We start from the raw sequence: 27,191 nt of genomic DNA, 5'->3' as shown, positions 1-27,191 counted from the left end.
GTGAGCTTCTGCAGCTTGGCGCGGCCACCCCTGGCACGGGCCTGGCGATTAAACGCTACTTTAGCCTGCAAGAGAAAGGACGGGCTGTAAGTGCGCAGTGAAGCCCTGATGTAGTGTGCACTGCCTCCCATGGTGGAATAGCTTGGACAGAGTGAAGCCCTGATGTAGTGAGCACTGCCTCCCATGGTGGAATAGCTTGGACACAGTGAAGCCCTGATGTAGTGTGCACTGCCTCCCATGGTGGAATAGCTTGGACAGAGTGAAGCCCTGATGTAGTGTGCACTGCCTCCCATGGTGGAATAGCTTGGACACAGTGAAGCCCTGATGTAGTGTGCACTGCCTCCCATGGTGGAATAGCTTGGCCAAAGTGTAGAGTGCCGAATGGCCATTTGATGCTCATGACTGTCCCAATGCTGCTGGCTGAGGGCTGGCCAAAAGGACTTTCAGGTCCCTTTGCCCATCATGTCAGGTGTACATGCAAGAATGAGGAGGAGACTGGAAAGGCTACTCACCCTCACAATCCTGGTCAGATCGTTGTACTTCTTACGGCATTGTGTGTGGGTCCTGGGGGCCTCGCCGGTGAACGTCACCCTCTGGGCGATCTGCTTCCAGGCTTTGGTGTAGTCGTGGTGGGTTGGATTCCTCCCACTGTCTGGAAACAAGATCTTGCGCCTCACCTCCAGAGCTGTGAGCATGATGTCCAGATCACCCTCTGAGAAGCGCAGGGCACGCTGACGGGCCTTCTCTGGCGTTGCCATGACTCCCTGGGGCTGAGCAGTAGTGTTGAGGCCTCTTTGCAAGGCTGCAGTGTGCAGGGCGTGGCAGCAGACCAATTCGTCCCTTCCCCCTTTAAGAGCTGGTCGGCACCACGGGGTCTGCTGTCAGTGCAAAAATGACCGCACCCGTGCTGCGCCCCGCCTGGGCGCTATCCCTCTGGACCGCCGGCTTAGCGCCTAAAGAGAGTAGTGGAACGCCTCTTTTAGCGCTCCACCAACCTCTTAGGGCGAAGCCACTGAATTCCCGGCAACGGGGCGCTACTTTGGGGCGGGCGCTAACTTCGGGCGGGCGCTAAGGTTAGCGCCCCAAAACTGCCTATACTGAAAATCTAGCCCAAGGACTATAGAGTAGTGATAATGGGGGACTTCAACTATCCTAATACTGTATAGACTGGGATAGTAATAGTGTTAAGGGCAGGGAGGGGGAAGAATTTCTGAAGTGTGTTCAGGAGAACTTTCTTGATCAGTACATTTCCGACCCAACAAGGAAGGAGGCATTGCTGGATCTGGTTCTAAGGAATAAGGTGGGTCAACTGGAGCAAGTTTCAGTAGGTGAACATTTAGGGAACAGTGATCATAGTATTATAAAGATTAGACTAGCTATGGAAAAGGACAGGGGCAATCTAGAGTAAAAATGTTTAACTGGGGGAAGACTAATTTCAGTGGGATGAGAACAGATCTGGCCCTGGTAAACTGGAATCAAAGATTGGCAGGCAAAGCTGTAATGGAACAATGGGCTGCCTTTACAGAGGAAATAGATCAGGTACAGTCGAGGTACATTCTCACTAAAGGGAAAGGCAGGGCAACTAAAGTCAGGGCTCCCTGGATGACCAAAGAGATAGAGAATATGATGAAGCAGAAAAAGAGTGCATATGTCAGATATCAGGTTGCAAATACATCTGACAATCAGGCTATATATAGAAAGGTCAGAGGAGAAGTGAAAAAGAAAATAAGAGGGGCAAAGAGAGGGTATAAGAATAGAATGGCGGCCAACATAAAAAGTAATCCAAAAGTCTTCTATAGGCATATAAATAGTAAAAGGGTAGTAAGAGGAGGGGTGGGGCCGATTAGGGACCAAACAGGAGACCTATGCATGGAGGCAGAGGGCATGGCTGAGGTACTAAATGAGTACTTTGCATCTGTCTTCACCAAGGAAGCAGATGCTGTCATAGACATAGTGAAGGAGGAGATACATGATGGGATAAAAATTGATAAAGAGGAGGTATTAGAAAGGCTGGCTGTACTTATAGTAGATAAATCACCAAGAGTGGATGGGATGCATTCTAGGATGCTGAGGGAATTGAGGTAGGAGATCGCGGAGGTACTGGCCATAGTATTCCAATCCTCCTTAGATACAGTGGTGGTGCCAGAGGATTGGAGAATTGCAAATGTTACACCATTGTTCAAAAAAAGTGTGTAAAGATAAACCAAAAAACTACAAGCCAGGAAGTTTGACCTCGGTCGTGGGGAAGAAACATAGAAACATAGAAGATAGAAGCAGGAGTAGGCCATTCGGCCCCTCGAGCCTGCTCTGCCATTTAATGAGATCAAGGCTGATCATCCAAATTCAGTACCCTGTCCCTGCTTTCTCCCCATATCCCTTGATCCCTTTAGCCTTAAGAAATATATCTAACTCCTTCTTGAATATATTTAATGAATTGGCCTCAACTGCCTTCTGTGGTAGAGAATTCCACAGGTTCACCACTCCCTGGGTGAAGAAATTCCTCCTCATCTCAGTCCTAAATGGCTTACCCCTTATCCTTAGACTGTGACCCCTGGTTCTGGACTCCCCACCATTGGGAACATCCTTCCTGCATCTAGTCTGTCTAGTCCTGTTAGAATTTTATAAGTTTCAATGAGATCCCCTCTCATTCTTCTAAACTCTAGCGAATATAAGCCTAATCGACCCAATCTCTCTTCATACGTCATTCCTGCCATCCCAGGTATCAGTCTGGTGAATCCTCGCTGCACTCCCTCCATGGCAAGAACATCCTTCCTCACAGCACACACACCCATCCAGCTTTGTGTCGTCTGCAAACTTGGAGATATTACATCTAGTTCCCTCGTCTAGATCATTAACATATATTGTGAATAGCTGGGGTCCTAGCACCGATCCCTGCGGTACCCAACTAGTCACTGCCTGCCACTCGGAAAAAGACCCGTTTATTCCAACTCTTTGCTTCCTGTTTGCCAAGTCAGTACCTTACCCCCAATCCCATGTGTTTTCACTTTGCACGCTAATCTCTTATGCGGGACCTTATTGAAAGCCTCCTGAAAGTCCAAATACACCACATCCACTTATCTATTCTACCAGTCACATCCTCAAAAAATTCCAGTAGATTAGTCAAGCATGATTTACCTTTTGTAAATCCATGTTGACTTTGTCCGATACTGTCACTATTTTCCAAGTGCTCTGCTATTACATCTTTTATAATGGACTCTAGCATTTTCCCCACTACCGATGTCAGGCTTACCAGTCTATAATTCCCTGTTTTCACTCTACCACATTTTTTAAATAGTGGGGTTACATTAGCTACCCTCCAATCCATGGGTACTGTTCCAGAGTCTATAGAATTTTGGAAGATGACCAGCAATGCATCTACTATTTCTAGGGCCATTTCCTTAAGTACCCTAGGATGTAGATTATCAGGCCCTGGGGATTTATCGGCCTTCAATCCTGTCAATTTCCCTAACACCATTTCCCTACAAATACTGATTTCATTCAGTTCCTCCCTCTCATTAGACCCTATGTTCCCCGACATCTCACACAGAATCACAGAAACCCCACAGTGCAGATAGAGGCCATTTCAGCCCATCGAGCCTGCACCGACACATATCCCACCCGATCCCCATAACCCCTACACCAACACATATCCCACCCTATCCCCATAACCCCACGTATTTAATCCCCCTAACACTAAGGGTCAATTTATCATAGCCAATCAACCTAACCCGCACATCTTTGGGCTGTGGGAGGAAACCGGAGCACCCGGAGGAAACCCACGCAAACACGGGGAGAATGTGCAAACTCCACACAGACAGTCACCCGAGGCCGGATTCGAACCCGGGTCCCTGGCGCTGTGAGGCAACAGTGCTAACCACTATGCCACCGTGCTCTCTGGGAGGTTATTTGTGTCCTCCTTTGTGAAGACAGAACCAAAGTATGTATTTAATTGGTCTGCCATTTCTTTGTTCCCCATTATAAATTCCCCTGATTCTGACTGCAAGGGACCTACGCTTGACTTCACCAATCTTTTTCTCTTCACATATCTATAGAAGCTTTTACAGTCAGTTTTTATGTTCCCTGCAAGCTTACTCTCATGCTCTATTTTCCCCTCTTAATTAATCCCTTTGTCCTCCTTTGCTGAATCCTAAACTGCTCCCAATCCTCAGGTTTGCTGCTTTATCTAGCCAATTTATATGTTCTCTCCTTGGATCTTATGCTATCCCTAATTTCCCTTGTTAGCCACGGTTGCGCCACCTTTTTTGTTTTATTTTTATGCCAGACCGGGATGAACAAATTCTGTAGTTCATCCATGTGATCTTTAAATGTTTGCCATTGCCTATCCACCATCAACCCTTTAAGTAACGTTCCCCAATCCATCCTAGCCAACTCGCGCCTCATACCATCGTAGTTTCCTTTATTTAAATTCAGGACCCTAGTCTCTGAGTCACTACTTCACTCTACAGCTTAATGAAGAATTCTATCATATTATGATCCCTCCTCTCCAAGGGGCCTCGCACAACAAGATTGCGAATTAATCCTTTCTCATTACATAATACCCAGTCTAAGATGGCCTGATCGCTAGTTGGTTCCTTGACATATTGGTCCAGGAAACCATCCCGTATACACTCTAGGAATTCCTCCTCCACAGTATTATTACTAATTTGGTTAGCCCAATCTATATGTAGATTAAAGTCACCCATGATAACTGCTGTGCCCTTATTGCATGCGTCTCTAATTTTAGAAACAGTAATCAGGGACAAAGTTAACAGTCACTTGGGCAAGTGTGGATTAATTAAGGAAAGCCAGCATGGATTTGTTAAAGACAAATTGTGTTTAACTAACTTGATTGATTTCTTTGATGAGGTAACAGAGAGGGTTGATGAGGGCAATACAGTTGACGTAGTGTACATGGATTTCTAAAAGGTGTTCGACAAGTGCCACATAATAGGCTTGCCAGCAAAGTTGAAGCACATGGAATAAAAAGGACAGTGGCAGCATGGATACAGAATTGGTTAAGGTATAGGAAACAGAGAGTAGTGGTGAACGGTTGTTTTTCGGACTGGAGGAGGGTATACAGTGGTGTTCCCCAGGGGTTGGTTCTAAGACCACTGCTTTTCTTGATATATATTAATGACTTGGACATGGATATACAGGGCACAATTTCAAAATTTGCAGATGACACAAAACCTGGAAGTATAGTGAACAGTGTGGAGGATAGGGATAGACTTCAGGAAGACAAAGACAGGCTGGTGGAATGAGCGGACACATGGTAATTTAACGCAGAAAAGCGTGAAGTGATGCATTTTGGTAGAAAGAATGAGGAGAGGACATATAAACTAAATGGTACAATCCTGAAGGGGGTGCACGCACAGAGAGACCTGGCGGTTTGTGTGCACAAATCGTTGAAGGTGGCAGGGCAGGTTGAGAAAGCGGTTAAAAAGGCTACGGGATCCTGGGCTTCATAAATAGAGGCATAGAGTTCAAAAATGTGGAAGTTATGATGAACCTGAATAAAACACTGGTTCGGCCCCAACTGGAGTACTGTGTCCAATTCTGGGCACCACACTTTAGGAAGGATGTGAAGACCTTAGAGGGTGCAGGAAAGATTTATGAGAATGATTCCAGTAATGAGGGACTTCAGTCACGTTGATAGATTGGAGAAGCTGGGGTTGTTCTCCTTGGAGCAGAGAAGATTGAGAGGAGATTTGATAGAGGTGTTCAAAATCATGAGGTGTTTGGACAGAGTAGAGAGAGAGAAACTGTTCCCATTGGCAGAAGGGTCGAGAACCAGTGGACACAGATATAAGGTGATTGGCAAAAGAACCAAAGGCGACATAAGAAAAAAAAATTTACGCAGCGAGTGGGTAAGATCTGGAATGCACTGCCTGAAAGGGTGGTGGGGGCAGATTCGATCATGGTTTTCAAAAGGGAGTTGGATAAGTATCTGAAGGAAAGAAATTTGCATGGCTACAGGGAAAGGGCGGGGAGTGGGACTAGCTGAAGTGCTCTTGTAGAGAGCCGGCACAGGCTCGACAGGCCGAATGGCCTTCTTCCGTGCTGTAACCATTCTATGATTCTCATGTTAGGCAGTGTTGTCACAATATGACTACACGATTGAATATCACACTTCAAAGCAAAACGCAACCGCAGATGCTTTGTCCAGGTTGCTACATGAAGACTCATGCGTTGGGATTGAAGGTGAGATTTTCACGCGAGGTGCAGTTGACAAAGATTTTCCCGTGAATGCAACTGAGATGGCAGATGAGGCTCAAAAGGACTCAGTATTGAAAAGAGTGCATGAAAACACCTTGAATGGATGGACTGATCAGTGTATGGACACAGAATTGAAACCATTCCATAACCGTCATACTGAATTGTCCTGTGAGCAAGGTTGTATCAGTGGGGAAACAGAGTGGTGGTACCTACTTCTTCGAGAGATAGAATTCTGGCCGAACGTCATACTGAATTTTCAGGGATTGTCAATATGAAATCAATTGCAAGAAGCTTTGTTTAGTAGCCTGGATTGGACAATAATCTTGAATCACTTGTCAGTAAATGGATTGAAGTGAAACACATGGGTTCAAATACTACAACTGAATGTACCATAGATGAGTTGAGGTCTATCTTCGCATGTCATGGCTTACCTGAAGAGCTTGTTTCTGACAATGGCCCTCAGTTCCGTTCTGCTCTCTTCCAAGAGTTCATGAAATGGAATGGTATCAAACACACTCTTGTTCCACCATATCATCCAGCTTCAAACGGAGCAGCCGAAAGGTCAGTCAGAATAGTAAAAGAAGCTCTCAAAAAGCAAGTGTCGCAGGGTTGTTCGGGACTCAGCATGAAGCAACGTTTGGCAAATTTCTTGCTGAAGTACAGAACTACTCCGTACACTACAACTGGATATACCCCAGCAGAACTCTTGATGAAGAGGAGATTGAGAACACGATTGAGTCTTGTTCAAACAAATTTGGCCTCAAGAGTTGAATAGAAACAGTTGAGTCAGAAACTTTATTATGACAGCAATCAGAAAGAATGCAGTTTCAAACAAAATGAGTGTGTTCGTGTTCTCAGTCCCCCTGGCAAGTCGAGTTCATACAAGTGGGATAAAGAAACCATAGAAGAGGTTGGTGGATCCAAGAGATATTTAGTTGAGATTGGTGACAACATCCGAAGTGTTCATGTAGATCAAATGATCTCTGCCAGAGATGAACCAAGACGTGATCTTGAACCACATAAGAGCATAAGAAATAGGAGCAGGAATTGACCACTTGGCCCCTCGAGCCTGCTCCGCCATTCAATAAGATCATGGCTGATCTAGGGCTCAAAGCCACTTCCCCGCCTGCTCCTCATAACCCTTCACTCCCTTATCTTGCAAAAATCTGTCTATCTCCACCTTAAATGTATTTAATGGCCCAGCCTCCACAGCTCTCTGGGGCAGAGAATGCCACAGATTTACGACCCTCTGAAAGAAGAAATTCCTCCTAATCTCAGTTCTAAAAGGGCGACCTTTTATTCTAAAATTGTGCCCCCTGAGTTCTAGATTTCCCCACGAGGGGAACATCCTCTCTGCATCTACCTTGTCGAGCCCCCTCAGTATCTTATATGCTTCAATAAGATCACCTCTCATTCTTCTAAATTCCAAAGAGTATACGCACAGCCTGCTCGACCTTGCCTCATAAGTCAACCCCCTCATCTCTGGAATTAACCTAGTGAATCGTCTCTGAACTGCCTCCAATGCAAGTATATCCTTCCTTAAATAAGGAGACCAAAACTGTACGCAGTACTCAAGGTGTTGTCTCACCAATACCCTGTACTGTTTTTATACTCCAAACCCCTTGAAATAAAAGCCAACATTCCATTTGCCTTTTTGATTACCTGGAAGTAAGGTGTAGAGGTGAGTGATGGGTGCAAGTGTGGAGTGGTAAGTATGCAAGGTGAATGATAAGTTTAAAAAAGTGTTCACTTACCTTTTTTTACTTCTGTAGCCTTTAGCAGTGCTGGATCGGGAGAGTGGACATCCACCTTGTCAATTTCAGGTAATGGCTGATGGACCCTCCGATCCATCAGATATCTGAAATTTACTTTTTTACAACGTTTTTTCAGTCCTCACCACAAAAACGAATCAAACTCAAGAGAATGTCAGTGTTTGACAGCTTCACAGAGCTGTCAAACGCTGTCATTTCTTCTTTCAAGAAGTCTTGACAGATAGCATGTCTGACGTTGACGTGATCTGTCAGTGACTTCTTCCCTAATTGGCTTGCTGAGCCCGCCAGGCGGGCTTGACAAGCTCAATCAGAGGAAAATCCCTCTGAATTGTCAGGCGAGGATGGAGGCGGGACATTGACATGACAAGCAGCAGTCCCGCCTCCAAGTCACATCCATTGACAAAATCCAGCCCTTTGTGTTTCATGGACAAGGACCTCCAGATTCCTCTGAACTGTAGCATTTTGTAATCTCTCTCCATTTAAATAATTATAGTAATCGGGGATGTAATGTTTAAGTTATCCACCAGATGGAGCCAAATATTAAGGGTTCACATTCACCAGTTTTTAAGGTAATGGGTCATGTCTTCAATGTCCTGGTACACCAGTTTATATGGTAATGTGGCATTGCATTATGGGTATGACTCAGAGGTGAATCCTCCATCTTGCCATCATGCAGTAAGAATTGGGTGCTTTGCTTGCAGCCTGTAAGAGATGTTTCTCTGCTACACCAGGTAAATAAACAGTTGGGTTTTGTTCCTAATATCTCGCTTCTCTCAGTTTCTGGCCTTACCACTCAGATATCACATATTGGCGACGAGGATAAACAGATCACATCTTGAAGAAGAAACAAAAAGAGCACTGAATAGAGGATCATGGCTGCTACGGTAGGAAAGGTCTCTGCTTTTGATGTTCAGGCGCAGACCTGGGATGAGTACTGCGAGTTGCTGATGCATTTCTTTGAAGCAAATGATATAATTGATGTCGGAAAAAGGAGAGCTATTTTGCTCACTTCCATGGGAAGTCAGACGTATCGTTTAATGAGAAACTTATGCAGTCCTGAAAAGCCTGGAGACAGATCATTTGCTAACTTAGTGGCCTTGCTGAAGGACCATTTCAATCCCAGACCGAGTGAGATTGTACAGCGTTTCAAATTTAATTCACGGAACAGAAAACTGGGAGAGACTATTGGATTATGTAGCGGTGTTGAGGAAATTGGCACATGATTGCAATTACGGGAACAACCTGAAAGACATGCTGAGAGATAGGCTAGTTTGCAGGGTAATGGATGATCGAATGCAGAGGAGATTATTGTCCGAGACTGGGCTTACGTATGAAAAAGCGTTGGAACTTGCTCAAGCCATAGAGACAGCGAACCGAGATGTAAAAGGAATACAAGGTTCCGACTGGGCTACTACAAAGCAAGTTGCAGGTCAGGTTGTTGTGCACAAGTTAAATATGCGTCACAAACCACAACGTGAGCATGTGAAGGCATGTTATAGATGCAATGGCGATCACCTGGCGAGGGAATGCAGGTTTCTGGAGGAAAAGTGCCACAAGTGTGGGAAAAAAGGACATATAAAACGTGCATGCAGGGCAAAAGCAATCGTGGAGGAATACAAACCAAAAGGGGGAGGAAAGCAAAACCTAGGACGAGAAGTGAAAAAACAGGGAGCACATCATATTAGCGGAGAAGCTGAGAAAGAAGACGACATGTTCATAATGCATAGTATGGTAGAGAACATTCCAAAAGTGGATCCTATCACTTTGCAACGGACAATAAATGACTCTAAGGTCAACTTTGAAGTGGATACAGGATGCGGCGTAACCATAATGAACAGGGAGGAGTACTCAAAATTGTGGAACCGTGCAAAAGTTCCAGAGTTAAAGTCTTGCTCTATGCAGCTTAAAACATATACCGGTGAACGAGTGGTGACATTGGGTACAGCTACTGTAACTGTGCAACACAGGGACACCGTGGAACAGCTACCTGTAGTGTAGTATTGGGTTCCGGACCAAACTTGTTAGGTCGGGGCTGGATACAAGAACTTAAATTAGATTGGGGAGCAATAAATCAAATAGAGGGAGGCAAACAGTTGTCTTTGCAAGAAGTGTTGATTGAACATGAGAACGTGTTCAAGGAAGAACTTGGCACATTTAATGGCCCCCCAGCTAAGATTTATGTAGACAAGGAGGCACTGCCAAGGTTTTTTAAACAACGACCTGTGCCGTATGCCATGAAACCGAAGGTAGAGGCTGAGCTTGACCGTCTTTTGAGAGAGAACATTCTGGAACCCCTGAAATGTTCAGAATGGGCAGCTCCCATTGTACCTGTTTTAAAACCGGACAATTCGGTAAGACTCTGTGGAGATTATAAATTGACATTAAATAGGGTGTCTAAACTAGAACAGTGTTGAGGCTGCCACGGAACACGAATGGAGGCCGAACCGATCTGAGGAACACATGGCTTTTTATTACATTCTCTTGAGAGATGGCTGCCCCAGCTCTTCTCTCTGCTAAACCCGAAAACAGAATGAGGGCGACGCCCGCGCTTTTGTGTACACACTGAGGGCGACGCCCGCTCCTTTGTCATGCCTTAAAGGCAGCATGCTTCTTAAAGGCAAGGTGCCCGATTTATTGTCCACAGACGGAAAAGTGGATTGCGCCCGTTTAGGTGGCGATCCGCCACACAGCTCCCCCCAGAATCCGCTTAGGAGGTGTGGACGAGACGGTGCGGCTGTCTGATGGGCCGGCCGGAGCGGCTCTTGTAGAATGCGCGTGGACATGGAATGGCCAGGTGTGGAGCAGCCGGGTGTACTGGCTTGAGGGCAGGTCGGCCGCGTGGCGGTGGACGAGCTACTGGGACCTGCTCACCGGGCTCCGAGTGTGCTGGCTTGAGTCGGTCAACCGACACTTTTTCAGTCCTGTCACCCACTTGTAGGGCAAAAAATTTGTCCCCAGCCTGTAGCACTTTGTAGGGCCCGTCGTACGGGGGTTGAAGGGGTCCGCGGTGGGCGTCGTGCTGGACGAAAACGAACCGTGCCTGGTGCAGGCTTAGTGGGATGTGTGAGGTGGATTCGCCGTGCCGGGCAATGGGCACCGGGGCGAACTGTAGCGCCGGTGAGGCAAAGTCATGGCGTTGCTGGTCGGCTGACCAGGGTGTCGTGGCGGTGGGCAGGAACTCGCCGGGTACGCGCAGCAGCTGGCCGTACACGAGCTCTGCTGCCGATGCGTGGAGGTCTTCTTTAACCGCGGAGCGCAGGCCGAGGAGGACCCACGGGAGTCGGTCGGTCCAGGCGCTGTCCTGGAGGCTGGCTCGAAGAGATGCCTTCAAGGATCTGTGGAACCGCTCACACAGTCCGTTGGCTTGGGGGTGGTATGCTGTGGTGCGGTGAATGGTCACCCCGAGATTGCGTGCGATGGCGGTCCAGAGTTCAGAGGTAAATTGCGGACCTCTGTCCGACGTCATGTCGGAGGGGACGCTGAACCGTGTGACCCAGGTGCTGACGAAGGCTCTGGCGATGTCGGCGGTGGTGGTAGAGGTCAGTGGAATTGCCTCGGGCCAGCGCGTGGTGCGGTCGACGATCGTCAGCAAGTGCGTGTGGCCTTGCGACGGCGGCAGGGGCCCGATGATGTCCATGTGGATGTGGTCGAATCTACGTGAAGGGACAGTGAACTCCTCGATGGGTGCTTTCATGTGTTGCTGCACCTTGGCCCGTTGGCAGGCTAGGCAGGAGTTGGCCCAAGTACGCACATCCTTGCGAAGGCCGCGCCAGACAAAGCGGTTGGCTACCAATTTGATGGATGCGCGGGCGCCGGGGTGTGAGAGGTTGTTGAGAATCTCGAATACCCGGCGGCGCCAGGACGCTGGGACGACAGGCCGAGGTTCAGATAGGGATATGTCGCACTTGACCATGACTGCGGTCGGGCCACAGGCGATGTCGGCCAGGCGTAGCCCTGGTAGGTTGGTAGGTGTGGAGAGCAGATCAGGGTCCGTGAGCTGGTCTGCTGCGAGTTGAGCATAGTCGACTGCCAGGTGTGCGGCGTGGATGGCGGGGCGGGAGAGGCAGTCGGCTACCACGTTGTCTCGGCCAGAGACGTGTTGGATGTCCGTGGTGAACTCGGACACTGCCGCGAGCTGGCGCTGCTGCCTGGCGGACCAGGGGTCGGTTGTCTTTGCATTGCGAATGTCAGGGGTTTGTGGTCGACAAATGCAGTGAAGGGGTGGCCCTCCAGCAAAAACCGAAAATGGCGGACCGCCAGGTACAGCGCGAGGAGCTCGCAGTCGAAGGTGCTGTACTTGACCTTCGGGGGGCGTAGTTGGCGGCTGAAGAAGGCAAGTGGTTGCCAGGCGCCGTCGACCCACTGCTCGTACACGGCGCCGACCGTGTGGTCGGAGGCATCCGTGGTGAGCGCTACTCTGGCATTGGGCCGTGGGTGCGCGAGCAGGGTGGCGTCGGCGAGCGCGGTCTTGGTGGAGTTGAAGGCGGCTGATACGTCTGCCGTCCATTCGACCGCCATCTTGCCGCTCCTGCCCCGGAGGGCTTCATACAGGGGCCTCATGAGGGACGCCGCTTTGGGGATGAAGCGGTTGTAGAAATTCACCATCCCGAGGAACTCCTGGAGTCCTTTGATGGTGGTGGGGCGGGGAAATTGCTGGACGGCCTGCACCTTGGTGGGCAGGGGAATGGCCCCAGCATGGGTGATGTGGTGGCTGAGGAAGTCGATCTTGTCCAGGCCGAACTGGCACTTGGCTGGGCTGAGGATGAGCCCGTGGTCGCTGAGGCGCCCGAACAGGATGCGAAGGTGTTCGAGGTGTTCCTGCTTGGAGGAACTGGCTACCAGGATGTCGTCCAGGTAGACAAACAGGAATTTCAGGTCCCGAAGGACCGAGTCCATGAGCCGTTGGAATGCCTGGGCCGCGTTTTTGAGGCCGAAGGGCATCCGCAGGAACTCGAAAAGCCCGAAGGGGGTGATTACGGCCGTCTTGGGGACGTCCGCGGGGTGGACGGGGACTTGGTGGTAGCCGCGCACCAGGTCGACTTTGGAAAAGACTGAGTGGCCGGCCAGTCTAGCCGAGAAGTCCTGAATGTGCGGCACGGGGTACCGATCAGGGGTGGTGGCGTCGTTGAGGTGGCGGTAATCCCCGCAGGGGCGCCAACCCCCGCCTGGTTTGGGGGCGATGTGGAGTGGGGAGGCCCAGGGACTGTTGGAGCGGCGGATGATGCCGAGCTGTTCCATAGTGGCAAACTTGGTCCGCGCGATCTCCAGTTTGGCCGGGTCCAGCCTGCGGGCGTGGGCATACACTGGGGGGCCTGTGGTGGGGATGAAGTATTCCACCCCGTGTTTGGCGACCTCCGCGGAGAAGGTCAGGTTGGTGAGGGCCGGGAATTCGGCCAGGAGTGCCGAGTAGTCATCCGTGGCCCGGGCGTGGCACTGTGATGCCATGTCGGTGGGTTGACGGGGGGCCATGGCGCCCAGGATGGGGGACATGGTGTTCATGTCCATGAGGCGGTGCCGAGGGATGTCTACCAGTAGGCTGTGGGCGCACAGGAAATCTGCGCCGATGAGAGGGGAGAGTACCTTGGCAGTGATGAACTCCCATCGGTAGCGGCGACCAGCGAGGTCAAGGGTGACTGTGCGGGTGCCGTACGTCCGGATGTCCGAGCCGTTAGCAGCAGCCAGCGCCTGTCCTTGTTCGCCCTTTTGGATGTCGAGGGCGGAGGCCGGGATGATGCTGTGCTGAGCTCCAGTGTCGCACAGGGACCGGCGGCCGGTTTTGTCATCCGTGACGTACAGCAGGGAGCCCGCGTGGCCCACGGCCATCGCAGGGACTGGTACGGGGGCGGACTTGAAGGAGCAGGGAGGTGTGCACCGTTGTGCCCTGGCGCCGAACCGTGCGTGGTAGTAACAGTAGCCCGGGTTTGTGGGGCGCAAAGGCCCCGTGGGCCCCGTGGCTGGGCCTTGTGGCTGCGTGGTGGCCGGTGAGGGGCGTGCCCAGGCTGTGGCTGCCAGGTCCGGAGCGACGTCGCAGCTGGAGTGAGCGGACAGCAGCTTGTCGGCCTCGTCGGCCAGGGCTTCTAGGTCCATGAGGTCGGACGCCACGATCGCTGGGCGTATGCTGGGAGGTAGCTGGCGGATGAACAGCGTGCGGAAGAGGGACCCGGGTGGGCTCTCGTCGGTGAGTGAGAGCATGTGGGAGAGGAGGTCTGACAGTGAGGCGTCACCGAGGCCTGGAAGGTCGAGGAGGCGGCAGTTTCGCTGGTATGTCGAGGTCGTAAATTTTTTAAGGAGCGCGGCCTTAAGATGTGCATACTTGCCCTCCTCTGGTGAGTTCTGCAGCGCTATCCAGACCTTCGTGACTGTGGAGCTACCGAGTGATGCGACGAGGTAGTCATACTTCGTCCCATCTGTGGTGATGTGTCGCAGCGGAATCGGGACTCAGCTTGGAGGAACCAGGCTTCGGGCTGGTTTTCCCAAAACTCTGGCAGTTTCACGGAAACTGCGTTCGTGTCCGCCATTGCAGTGCTCGGAATACGTTCTGAGCGTCGGGGTCACCAATGTTGAGGTTGCCGCGGAACACGAATGGAGGCCGAAACGATCTGAGGAACACATGGCTTTTTATTACATTCTCTTGAGAGATGGCTGCCCCAGCTCTTCTCTCTGCTAAACCCGAAAACAGAATGAGGGTGACGCCCATGCGTTTGTGTACACACTGAGGGCGATGCCCGCTCCTTTGTCATGCCTTAAAGGCAGCATGCTTCTTAAAGGCAAGGTGCCCGATTTATTGTCCACGGACGGAAAAGTGGATTGCGCCTGTTTAGGTGGCGATCCGCCACAACAGTATCCTATTCCCAAAACAGAGGATCTCTTTGCAAACCTGGCTGGAGGGAAGAAATTCACGAAGCTGGATATGAGTCATGCATACTTGCAGATTACACTAGATGAGGAATCCAAGAAGTATGTAACCATAAATACACACAAGGGTTTGTTTACCTATAACCGCTTACCATTCGGTGTCTCATCTAGTCCAGCTATTTTCCAAAGGACTATCGAGGGTGTACTGCAAGGGATCCCACATGTTTCACTCTATCTGGATGACATTCTGGTGACGGGAAAAACCGACCAGGAGCATCTGAGCACTCTGAGAGAGGTACTACAAAGATTGGATAAGGCTGGGTTACGGCTCAAGAGGAGTAAGTGCACTTTCCTGGGGAATGAGGCCGTGTTCCTGGGACACAGAGTGGACGCCACTGGGCTCCATCCAATCAAGGAGAAGTTACAAGCACTGCAGGAGGCCCCAGCTCCTACCAATGTGACTGAGTTAAAAGCTTACCTGGGACTGCTAAACTATTATAACAGATTTTTACCAAACTTGGCAACAGTGTTAGCACCTCTTCACAAACTTCTGCGCAAGGAGACACAGTGGCAGTGGGAAGAGGAACAGAGGGTTTCATTTGAACAGTCCAAGAAACTGATGCTGTCCTCGGATGTGCTGGTTCACTACAGTGCAGAGAAATACATCATTCTCTCTTGTGATGCTTCACCTTACGGGGTGGGGGCGGTTCTTTCACACAGCTTGGAAGATGGATCAGAAAGACGAATAGGGTTTATGTCTCGAACTCTGACACCAGTGGAAAAAACTATTTCCAGTTAGATAAAGAGGGGTTGGCAGTAATGTTTGGGTTACAGAGGTTTCACAAGTATATATATGGCAGAAAATTCACCATATGCACCGATTATAAACCTCTTCTATCTCTTTTTAATGAAATGAAAGCAGTACCACAGATGGTATCACCCCGGATCCAGAGGTGGGCAGTGACGTTAAGGGCATATGAGTATGTCATCGTTTACAAGGCGGGCAAGTACCATGGGAACGCAGATGCCTTCAGCCGTCTTCCACTGCCAGGTACACCTATCCGTGCAGCTCCAGAGGACAGAGTTTTGGTGTTGGAGGACATGGACATGGCAATTGTGACCACAGAACAAGTAAGGACATGGACCGGTAAAGGTCCAGTACTGTCTAGAGTCCGAGAATATGTGATGAGGGGTTGGCCACAGCATCCGGAAGGGACTGATTTCATACCTTACAGTGTCAGGAAGACAGAGCTAGGTGTGCAGGATGGTTGCGTGTTGTGGGGAGCACGAGTGATTATTCCACAGCCAGCACGACAGTCTATCCTAGGGCAACTACATCAGTGTCATCCTGGAGTTTCGCGTATGAAAGCCTTGGCAAAGAGTTACTTGTGGTGGCCAAAGCTAGATGAGGAGATAGAAAATCTAGTCAAGACATGCAGCACTTGTCAAGTACACAGGAAGGCACCAGCAGCGGCTCCTCTCCACCCCTGGGAGTGGCCGGATAAACCATGGAGAAGATTACATGTAGATTATGCGGGTCCATTCATGGGAAAGATGTTCCTCATAATCATTGATGCCCATTCCAAATGGATGGATGTTTATCCTGTAAATTCTGCTTCATCTACTGTTCCTATAGACTGCCTGCGTAGGAGTTTTAGTAATCAAGGGCTACCGGAGATCATAGTAAGTGACAATGCCACGTGTTTTGTGAGTACAGAAACAAAAGAGTTCATGAGAAACAATGGCATAGTGCACGTGACCTCAGCTCCATATCATCCGTCTTCAAATGGACTTGCGGAGAGAGCCGTACAAACATTTAAGGAGATGATGAAAAAAAGTGCGGAAGTGAGTTTGGCAACCAAGGTGTCACGAGTTCAGTTCAGCTACAGAATAACACCTCAATCTACCACAGGACTCTCTCCTGCTGAGCTGTTGTTAGGACGTCGACTACGCTCCACTCTTGACCTGGTTCACCCAGATCTAAAAAGGAAGGTGGACAACCGACAAATCAAACAAAAGGAGAACCATGACAGAAGGACAAAGAGCCGCAGTTTTGGAGAAGGAGATGCGGTCCTTACCAGGAATTTCAGTTATGGTCCAAAATGGATTCCTGGCGTCATAGACTCAATGACCGGTCCAGTATCATATACGGTCATGGTGGGAACTGGTCAGGTAGTGCGCAGACATGTAGATCAGATACTGACCAGACAAGGGGAAATCGAACTGGAGGTTCCAGAGGAGATGTCGGAGGACAAGTTGGCCCCTAGTTATCCAAATGCATCGGTGGTACCACCACCACAAACAGAGCCAGTTCCACCTGGACCCCTTAGTCAAGAGGAAACCATTGTAGCAGAGTCAGATACTCTGAGTACTGCTCAGGAGCAGCAGGTGGCTCTACCACAACCAAGCAGGGACTTGACTGTAAGACGTTCACCAAGGTCTCACAAGCCACCAGAGAGATTGATAACGACCTGCTAGATTCGTTCAGTATGGACTATCGTTAAAGGAGTTTCCTTATGGGATTTTTTAAAGAATGTTGTAAAGAAATTATTGTTCAACTTAAGAGGGGAGGGATATAGTAATCGGGGATGTAATGTTTAAGTTATCCACCAGATGGAGCCAAATATTAAGGGTTCACATTCACCAGTTTTTAAGGTAATGGGTCATGTCTTCAATGTCCTGGTACACCAGTTTATATGGTCATGTGGCATTGCATTATGGGTATGACTCAGAGGTGAATCCTCCATCTTGCCATCGTGCAGTAAGAATTGGGTGCTTTGCTTGCAGCCTGTAAGAGATGTTTCTCTGCTACACCGGGTAAATAAACAGTTGGGTTTTGTTCCTAATATCTCGCTTCTCTCAGTTTCTGACCTTACCACTCGGATATCACAATAATAATTTGCTTTTTTATTTTCCTGCCAAAGTGGATAACCTTGCACTTTCCCACATTATACTCCATCTGCCAAATGTCTGGCCACTTCACTTAGCCTGTCTATATCCCTTTGCAGATTCTTTGAGTCCTCTGCACAATTTGCTTTCCCACCCATCTTTGTATCATCTGCAAACTTGGCTACATTACACTTGGTCCCTTCATCCAAGTTATTAATGTAGATTGTAAATAGTTGAGGCCCCAGCACCGATCCCTGTGGCACCCCACTAGTTACCGTTTGCCAACCGGAAAATGAGCCATTTATCCTGACTCTCTGTTTTCTGTTAGTTAGCCAATTCCCTATCCATGCTAATATACTACCCCCAATTCCGTGAGCTCTTATCTTATGCAGTATCCTTTTATGTGGCACCTTATCGAATGCCTGCTGGAAATCCAAATACACCACATCTACTGGTTCACCTTTGTCCACCCTACTCGTTACATCCTCAAAGAACTCCAGCAAATTTGTTAAACATGATTTCCCTTTCATAAAACTATGCTGACTCTGCTTGACTGCATTATGATTTTCCAAATGCCCTGCTACTGCTTCCTTCATGAAGGACTCCAGCATTTTCCCAATTGCAGATGTTAGGCTAACTAGTCTATAGTTTCCTGCTTTCTGTCTCCCTCCTTTCTTAAATAGGGGTGTTATATTTGCGGTTTTCCAATCTGCTGGGACCTCGCCAGAGTCGAGGGAATTTTGGTATATTGCAACCAATGCATCCACTATCTCTGCAGCCGCTTCTTTTAAGACCCTGGGATGCAGGCCATCTGGTCCAGGGGACTTGTCGTCTTTTAGTCCCATTATTTTACCAAGGACTATTTCCCTAGTGATAGTGATTGTCTTTAGTTCCCCCCCTCCCTGTGGCCCCTTGATTATCCATTTTTGGGATGTTATTAGTGTCTTCTACAGTGAAGACAGATGCAAAATATTTGTTCAGAGTCTCTGCCATTTCCCCGTTCTCCATTATTAACACATACATGTGTTTGACTCCGTTCAGACGTCAGTAACTGAAGTACCAGGTTCAAACAAATCTGAGATAGAAACAGGATCATCTTCGAGTTCAGAACCAGAACAAAAACAGCTCGAAAATTGGTTCAACACCAAAACCTTCTGTAAGGAGATCAGGAAGGCTCCGCAAACCTGTTATTAAACTGGATTTGTAGTTCATTTAACAGAAAAACAGCCAGGAGTTTTTGTTATGTGGTACATGTAATGCTGGGAAAGGTGGGACCATAGTTTTGTTGTATTTGAGAGGAGAATATGTACATTTTTTTAAGGGGAAAGCAGTGTGGTGTATTATCACATGGTTTGTCACATGGTTTAGTATGAGCATGCTCAGTTTGTTCTGGCCTAGTAAAGCAAGTACACAGACTAGCAATTCATCCTGTCTCTGTCCTTCATTTGTTCTACCCACATATATTACAGAAGTGATTCCAGATTGAAATCTTCATAGACCTGTCACGATGACTCAGTAATTCTCACTCAATGCTGCCGTGCAGAAGGTCCTTCAAAGTGTTCAGAGGGCACACCAATTGGGATGGAGGCAGACAAACAGACGCGGAATGCAGTTGTAGCCCTGCATTAGGGGGTGATTTTTACCGAACTCACTGGGTGGGAAACCCATGGGATGGGGTGGAACACCGGTTTTACACCCTGCCCAATATTGCTCGCCACTGGCTTCAACCAGGAGTACAATCGGGCAGGGTATAAAACCAATGTTGCACCTGATCCCGTGAGTTTCCCAAGAGGCGGGTTAAGTTAAAATTACCCCCTCAACTGGGGAAGCACTTAAATCGTGACCAGAAGAAAATTCCCTGTTTTTTTTTAATCAAAGGATTAAAGAGATTAAAAAGACAGTGGCAGCATGGATACAACATTGGCTAAGTGACAGAAAGCGGAGTTGTAGTGAACATTTGTTTTTCAGACTGAAGGGAAGTATACAGTAGTGTTTCCCTGGGGATCAGTATTAGAATCCTTCCTTCCTTCCTCCCTTCCTCCCTCGGAACCTGGGTATAATTTCACAGTTTGCAGATGATACGAAACTCAGAAATGTGAGGAGGATAGCAATAAACTTCAGGAGGACATAGACAATCTGGTGAAATAGGCAGACACATGGCAAAAAAGTGTGAAATGATACATTTCACTGGGACGAATGGGGAGAAGCAATATAAACTAAATTGTACAATTTTTAAGGGGGTGCAGGAACAGAGAGACCCCGAGGTGTATGGACACAAATCTTTGACAGTGGCAGGACAAATTGAGAAGGCTGTTAAAATAAATATGCGATTCTTGGCATTATTAATCGAAGAATAGAGTACAAAAGCAAGGAAGTTATGCTGAAATAAAACAACTGGTTAGGCCCTAGCTGGAGTATTGTGTTCAATTCTGGACGCCACACATTTTAGGAAGGATGTCAAGGCCTTTGAGAGGGTGCAGAGGAGATTTACTAGAATGGTACGAGGGATGGGGGACTTGGGTTACGTGGAGAGACGAGAGAAGCTGGGGTTGGTCTCCTTAAAGCAGAGATGGTTAAGAGGGGATTTGATAGAGTTGTTCAAAATCATGAACAGTTTTGATAGAGTAATTAAGGAGAAACTGTTTCCAGTGACAGAAGGGTCGGTAATCAGAGGACACAGATCTAAGGTGATTGGCAAAAGAACCAGAGGCGACATGAGGAAATATTTATTTACACAACGAGTTGTTGTAATCTGAAAGGGTGGTGGAAGCAAATTCAACAGTAAATTTCAAACGAGAATGGGATAAATACTTGCAGGGAAAAAAATTACAGGGCTATGGGGAAAGAACAGGGGAGTGGGACTAATTGGAAAGGTCTACCAAGGAGCCGGCACAGGCTCGATGGGCTGAATGGCCTCCTTCTGCGCTGTAACGTTCTATGATTCAATAATCTCAAGAAAACAATGAGACAGGAAACTCAGAAAATCAGTGTAAGAATTGTTCAGAATATAATTGATGGCTTCCCTCTTTCGGGACAGAGAGAGAAGTTCTGATCTGTCATTATGTCAGCCTTCAAACATCAAAAGATGTAATGAAGGCAGGTTTCACTTTGGTGCATTGTTTGTGCTCTGTATGCACAAAGATCACTCGCACAGTCAATCGTTCAGCTCCACTCTCTGTAAATGCAGTGTCTTAAATTGACTTGCTTATGTGGGAGTTAAGTGCTCAACAAACTCATGTTTACCAGCTTCTAAGGTTTAGCAAGTGTAAATTTTATTCAAAGACGATCCTTTTTTCAGCTATAGCCTTCAATCTCGCTTTGTCCTTTGCAATGTTTCTGGTCTCTATTTATTGATGCTACCATTGCTGCTCTGAATTTTCTTCTCTTGTTCCTTCTAATGCACAGTTATACCATCCTCTACCTCCTCACTACATTATCACTGCGATCAACTCAAGACTGATGCATTCTTTCCCAGACCCTCAAGACTGTCACTTCCTTCAACCCACAGACAGCTAAACACCAAGATGGCTGTTATCAAACTAGTCCTTTCTCTTACTCTTTTGAATCTTAGCAGTGTCCTGCATTGCAGGTGTTGAAACTGAAGTCGCTAGGCTCCTACGAATCTAAAGAGGTCCTGCAAGATCATCGAATTTCCAAGGAACAACAACAACTTCCGTTTATATAGCGCCTTTAACATAGCAAAACGTCCCCAGGTGCTTCACAGGAGTATTATTAAACAAAATTTGACGTGAGCCACATCAGGAGATATTAGGACAGGTGACCAAATGTTTGGTCAAAGAGGTAAGTTTTAAGGAGCGACTTAAAGGAGGAGAGAGTGACGGAGAGGCGGAGAGGTTCAGGGAGGGAATTTCAAAGCTTAGGGCCCTGACACATCTGAAGGCAGCTGAAGGCATTTCACGTTTCTCTTTTTACGTCTCAAGTTCAATAAAGTTAGTCGGAAGAACAACCATGCTCTCAATGAATGTGGTAAGTGTGCCTGTAGGAATGTGCCAGCTAATACTAGAGTCTGAGACAGCCAATGACAAAAGCAATCTAAAACTGAATGACACGGCTCGCACTCAACACAATAAGGTCAGAGCATCCCGGCTTAATCTCCAACATAGATTATGGTCCATCTGAGGCGAGCATTCCATGCAACACGAGCACATTGTCTTGACGATTCTGTATTCTATACTGTATTTTCCGCCATTTATTTAAGAAAAGTCACCAATTGGATAAGCCATAAAAGAAAGAAACAAATCCAAGTTTAAAGCACTTTATCACAGCTCAAAGCTTTTCACACAATGAACTACTATCGCAGTTACTGTTAGGAGTGTTGTGCTGGCTGGAGCTGGGATTGGTGAAGATTTCACCCCAGTTACCCCAGGTCTGAACTTGACTTACAGGCAAGGTGTTTGCAGGCTTATCCAGTGACTGTAACCTACAGCATGGTCCGCTCTAATTGGATCCCAGGCCCCACGTAATGAGCTTAATGATGCATTTAAGAGGAAGCTGATGTATTTAAGGGGAAGCACATGAGGGCGATAGGAATAGAAAGATATGCTGATGCGGCTAGATGAAGTAAAGTGGGAGGAGGCTCGTGTGGAACCGACACCGGCATGGACCAGTTGGGGCCTGTTTCTGCGCTGTAAATTCTATCTAATAGATGTTTTTTTGTGACCACTTCATGTGTCCATTATTGACTGGCCAATGTCGGAAACTAGCAACTTACACCCATTTTGACCGTCTGCTCGATGGGCAGAGCAGCGCTGCTCGCCGCTGCCATTGACCATCAACAAAAAACCACAGCAAGGCTCAGAAAAGTGAATCCATTTTTCTCAAGCCCCTTCTGTTGGGTCCAGGGTTGCAACAGACTCCTGAGAAACCAGAAAGCCAAACTGACCCTTTGCAGTGTGATAATGGATACTGCACTCTATTTTTTTATGAAGGCCCTTAACGTAGTTGCTTACAGCAGCAGTGAAATTGATTCTGACTCTCCTTTAGACCCCAGTTGTCAACTTCTTTCCCATTCATAGGCTCCCTGACCAGATTATTAAACTGTTTCCATGACTGACGCTATTGAACCCATTTCATACGTTTTATTCGAACTAGATGCATACACCTTCCTCATGTGATCTTAGAAGTGAGATATCTTGTCATATCACTTGCTAATTTAGTAGGAAGGATGTCCCTCTGGGTGTTGCTGAGATCTTGAAGTTCAGCAAAGGCAATCAATCATGCATATAGAATTAAATTACACTCATACATCACACTCACTCACTCATTCCAAAAATGATCCACTCCCCATCAATCTGTTCAGCATTAGTATGTTGCAGCTGGTAATCTAATTCCACCGTGATACTGTGGAACTAGGTTAATGAACTCTGTGCTCGTCATATTTTTAACCTTCAAACTGAAGTGTAATTGTTTGTGGAACGGCTTGCTGATGGAATACAGCTGTTTGATTTTAACTCCCTTTCCGCCCATTTTCCAGCAGGCGGAGGGTGTTATAATTCCTCCAATAGAATTTTACAGCAGAGAAGGAGGCCATTCAGCCCACCTTGTCTGTACTAGCTCCCTGAAAGAGCTTCCCCAGCCCTTTCCTCGTACCCTTTTCGAAGTTTTCTTTTCCAATTATTTACCCACCTCTCTTTTAACAGCTATTGTAAATTTTACTTCCACCAAAGTTTCTAGGAAAGCATTCCCTGTAGAATCATAGAATCATACAGCAGTAAATTGACTTGCTTATGTGGGAGTTAAGTGCTCAACAAACTCATGTTTACCAGCTTCTAAGGTTTAGCAAGTGTAAATTTTATTCAAAGACGATCCTTTTTTCAGCTATAGCCTTCAATCTCGCTTTGTCCTTTGCAATGTTTCTGGTCTCTATTTATTGATGCTACCATTGCTGCTCTGAATTTTCTTCTCTTGTTCCTTCTAATGCACAGTTATACCATCCTCTACCTCCTCACTACATTATCACTGCGATCAACTCAAGACTGATGCATTCTTTCCCAGACCCTCAAGACTGTCACTTCCTTCAACCCACAGACAGCTAAACACCAAGATGGCTGTTATCAAACTAGTCCTTTCTCTTACTCTTTTGAATCTTAGCAGTGTCCTGCATTGCAGGTGTTGAAACTGAAGTCGCTAGGCTCCTACGAATCTAAAGAGGTCCTGCAAGATCATCGAATTTCCAAGGAACAACAACAACTTCCGTTTATATAGCGCCTTTAACGTAGCAAAACGTCCCCAGGTGCTTCACAGGAGTATTATTAAACAAAATTTGACGTGAGCCACATCAGGAGATATTAGGACAGGTGACCAAATGTTTGGTCAAAGAGGTAAGTTTTAAGGAGCGACTTAAAGGAGGAGAGAGTGACGGAGAGGCGGAGAGGTTCAGGGAGGGAATTTCAAAGCTTAGGGCCCTGACACATCTGAAGGCAGCTGAAGGCATTTCACGTTTCTCTTTTTACGTCTCAAGTTCAATAAAGTTAGTCGGAAGAACAACCATGCTCTCAATGAATGTGGTAAGTGTGCCTGTAGGAATGTGCCAGCTAATACTAGAGTCTGAGACAGCCAATGACAAAAGCAATCTAAAACTGAATGACACGGCTCGCACTCAACACAATAAGGTCAGAGCATCCCGGCTTAATCTCCAACATAGATTATGGTCCATCTGAGGCGAGCATTCCATGCAACACGAGCACATTGTCTTGACGATTCTGTATTCTATACTGTATTTTCCGCCATTTATTTAAGAAAAGTCACCAATTGGATAAGCCATAAAAGAAAGAAACAAATCCAAGTTTAAAGCACTTTATCACAGCTCAAAGCTTTTCACACAATGAACTACTATCGCAGTTACTGTTAGGAGTGTTGTGCTGGCTGGAGCTGGGATTGGTGAAGATTTCACCCCAGTTACCCCAGGTCTGAACTTGACTTACAGGCAAGGCGTTTGCAGGCTTATCCAGTGACTGTAACCTACAGCATGGTCCGCTCTAATTGGATCCCAGGCCCCACGTAATGAGCTTAATGATGCATTTAAGAGGAAGCTGATGTATTTAAGGGGAAGCACATGAGGGCGATAGGAATAGAAAGATATGCTGATGCGGCTAGATGAAGTAAAGTGGGAGGAGGCTCGTGTGGAACCGACACCGGCATGGACCAGTTGGGGCCTGTTTCTGCGCTGTAAATTCTATCTAATAGATGTTTTTTTGTGACCACTTCATGTGTCCATTATTGACTGGCCAATGTCGGAAACTAGCAACTTACACCCATTTTGACCGTCTGCTCGATGGGCAGAGCAGCGCTGCTCGCCGCTGCCATTGACCATCAACAAAAAACCACAGCAAGGCTCAGAAAAGTGAATCCATTTTTCTCAAGCCCCTTCTGTTGGGTCCAGGGTTGCAACAGACTCCTGAGAAACCAGAAAGCCAAACTGACCCTTTGCAGTGTGATAATGGATACTGCACTCTATTTTTTTATGAAGGCCCTTAACGTAGTTGCTTACAGCAGCAGTGAAATTGATTCTGACTCTCCTTTAGACCCCAGTTGTCAACTTCTTTCCCATTCATAGGCTCCCTGACCAGATTATTAAACTGTTTCCATGACTGACGCTATTGAACCCATTTCATACGTTTTATTCGAACTAGATGCATACACCTTCCTCATGTGATCTTAGAAGTGAGATATCTTGTCATATCACTTGCTAATTTAGTAGGAAGGATGTCCCTCTGGGTGTTGCTGAGATCTTGAAGTTCAGCAAAGGCAATCAATCATGCATATAGAATTAAATTACACTCATACATCACACTCACTCACTCATTCCAAAAATGATCCACTCCCCATCAATCTGTTCAGCATTAGTATGTTGCAGCTGGTAATCTAATTCCACCGTGATACTGTGGAACTAGGTTAATGAACTCTGTGCTCGTCATATTTTTAACCTTCAAACTGAAGTGTAATTGTTTGTGGAACGGCTTGCTGATGGAATACAGCTGTTTGATTTTAACTCCCTTTCCGCCCATTTTCCGGCAGGCGGAGGGTGTTATAATTCCTCCGATAGAATTTTACAGCAGAGAAGGAGGCCATTCAGCCCACCTTGTCTGTACTAGCTCCCTGAAAGAGCTTCCCCAGCCCTTTCCTCGTACCCTTTTCGAAGTTTTCTTTTCCAATTATTTACCCACCTCTCTTTTAACAGCTATTGTAAATTTTACTTCCACCAAAGTTTCTAGGAAAGCATTCCCTGTAGAATCATAGAATCATACAGCAGTAAATTGACTTGCTTATGTGGGAGTTAAGTGCTCAACAAACTCATGTTTACCAGCTTCTAAGGTTTAGCAAGTGTAAATTTTATTCAAAGACGATCCTTTTTTCAGCTATAGCCTTCAATCTCGCTTTGTCCTTTGCAATGTTTCTGGTCTCTATTTATTGATGCTACCATTGCTGCTCTGAATTTTCTTCTCTTGTTCCTTCTAATGCACAGTTATACCATCCTCTACCTCCTCACTACATTATCACTGCGATCAACTCAAGACTGATGCATTCTTTCCCAGACCCTCAAGACTGTCACTTCCTTCAACCCACAGACAGCTAAACACCAAGATGGCTGTTATCAAACTAGTCCTTTCTCTTACTCTTTTGAATCTTAGCAGTGTCCTGCATTGCAGGTGTTGAAACTGAAGTCGCTAGGCTCCTACGAATCTAAAGAGGTCCTGCAAGATCATCGAATTTCCAAGGAACAACAACAACTTCCGTTTATATAGCGCCTTTAACGTAGCAAAACGTCCCCAGGTGCTTCACAGGAGTATTATTAAACAAAATTTGACGTGAGCCACATCAGGAGATATTAGGACAGGTGACCAAATGTTTGGTCAAAGAGGTAAGTTTTAAGGAGCGACTTAAAGGAGGAGAGAGTGACGGAGAGGCGGAGAGGTTCAGGGAGGGAATTTCAAAGCTTAGGGCCCTGACACATCTGAAGGCAGCTGAAGGCATTTCACGTTTCTCTTTTTACGTCTCAAGTTCAATAAAGTTAGTCGGAAGAACAACCATGCTCTCAATGAATGTGGTAAGTGTGCCTGTAGGAATGTGCCAGCTAATACTAGAGTCTGAGACAGCCAATGACAAAAGCAATCTAAAACTGAATGACACGGCTCGCACTCAACACAATAAGGTCAGAGCATCCCGGCTTAATCTCCAACATAGATTATGGTCCATCTGAGGCGAGCATTCCATGCAACACGAGCACATTGTCTTGACGATTCTGTATTCTATACTGTATTTTCCGCCATTTATTTAAGAAAAGTCACCAATTGGATAAGCCATAAAAGAAAGAAACAAATCCAAGTTTAAAGCACTTTATCACAGCTCAAAGCTTTTCACACAATGAACTACTATCGCAGTTACTGTTAGGAGTGTTGTGCTGGCTGGAGCTGGGATTGGTGAAGATTTCACCCCAGT

The sequence above is a fragment of the Somniosus microcephalus genome, chromosome 20 (assembly GCF_052327205.1).
Source record: "Somniosus microcephalus isolate GS21.2 chromosome 20, FLI_Smic_1.0, whole genome shotgun sequence".
NCBI classification, from domain to species: Eukaryota; Metazoa; Chordata; class Chondrichthyes; order Squaliformes; family Somniosidae; genus Somniosus; species Somniosus microcephalus.
Note: the sequence above shows the minus strand (reverse complement) of the source record.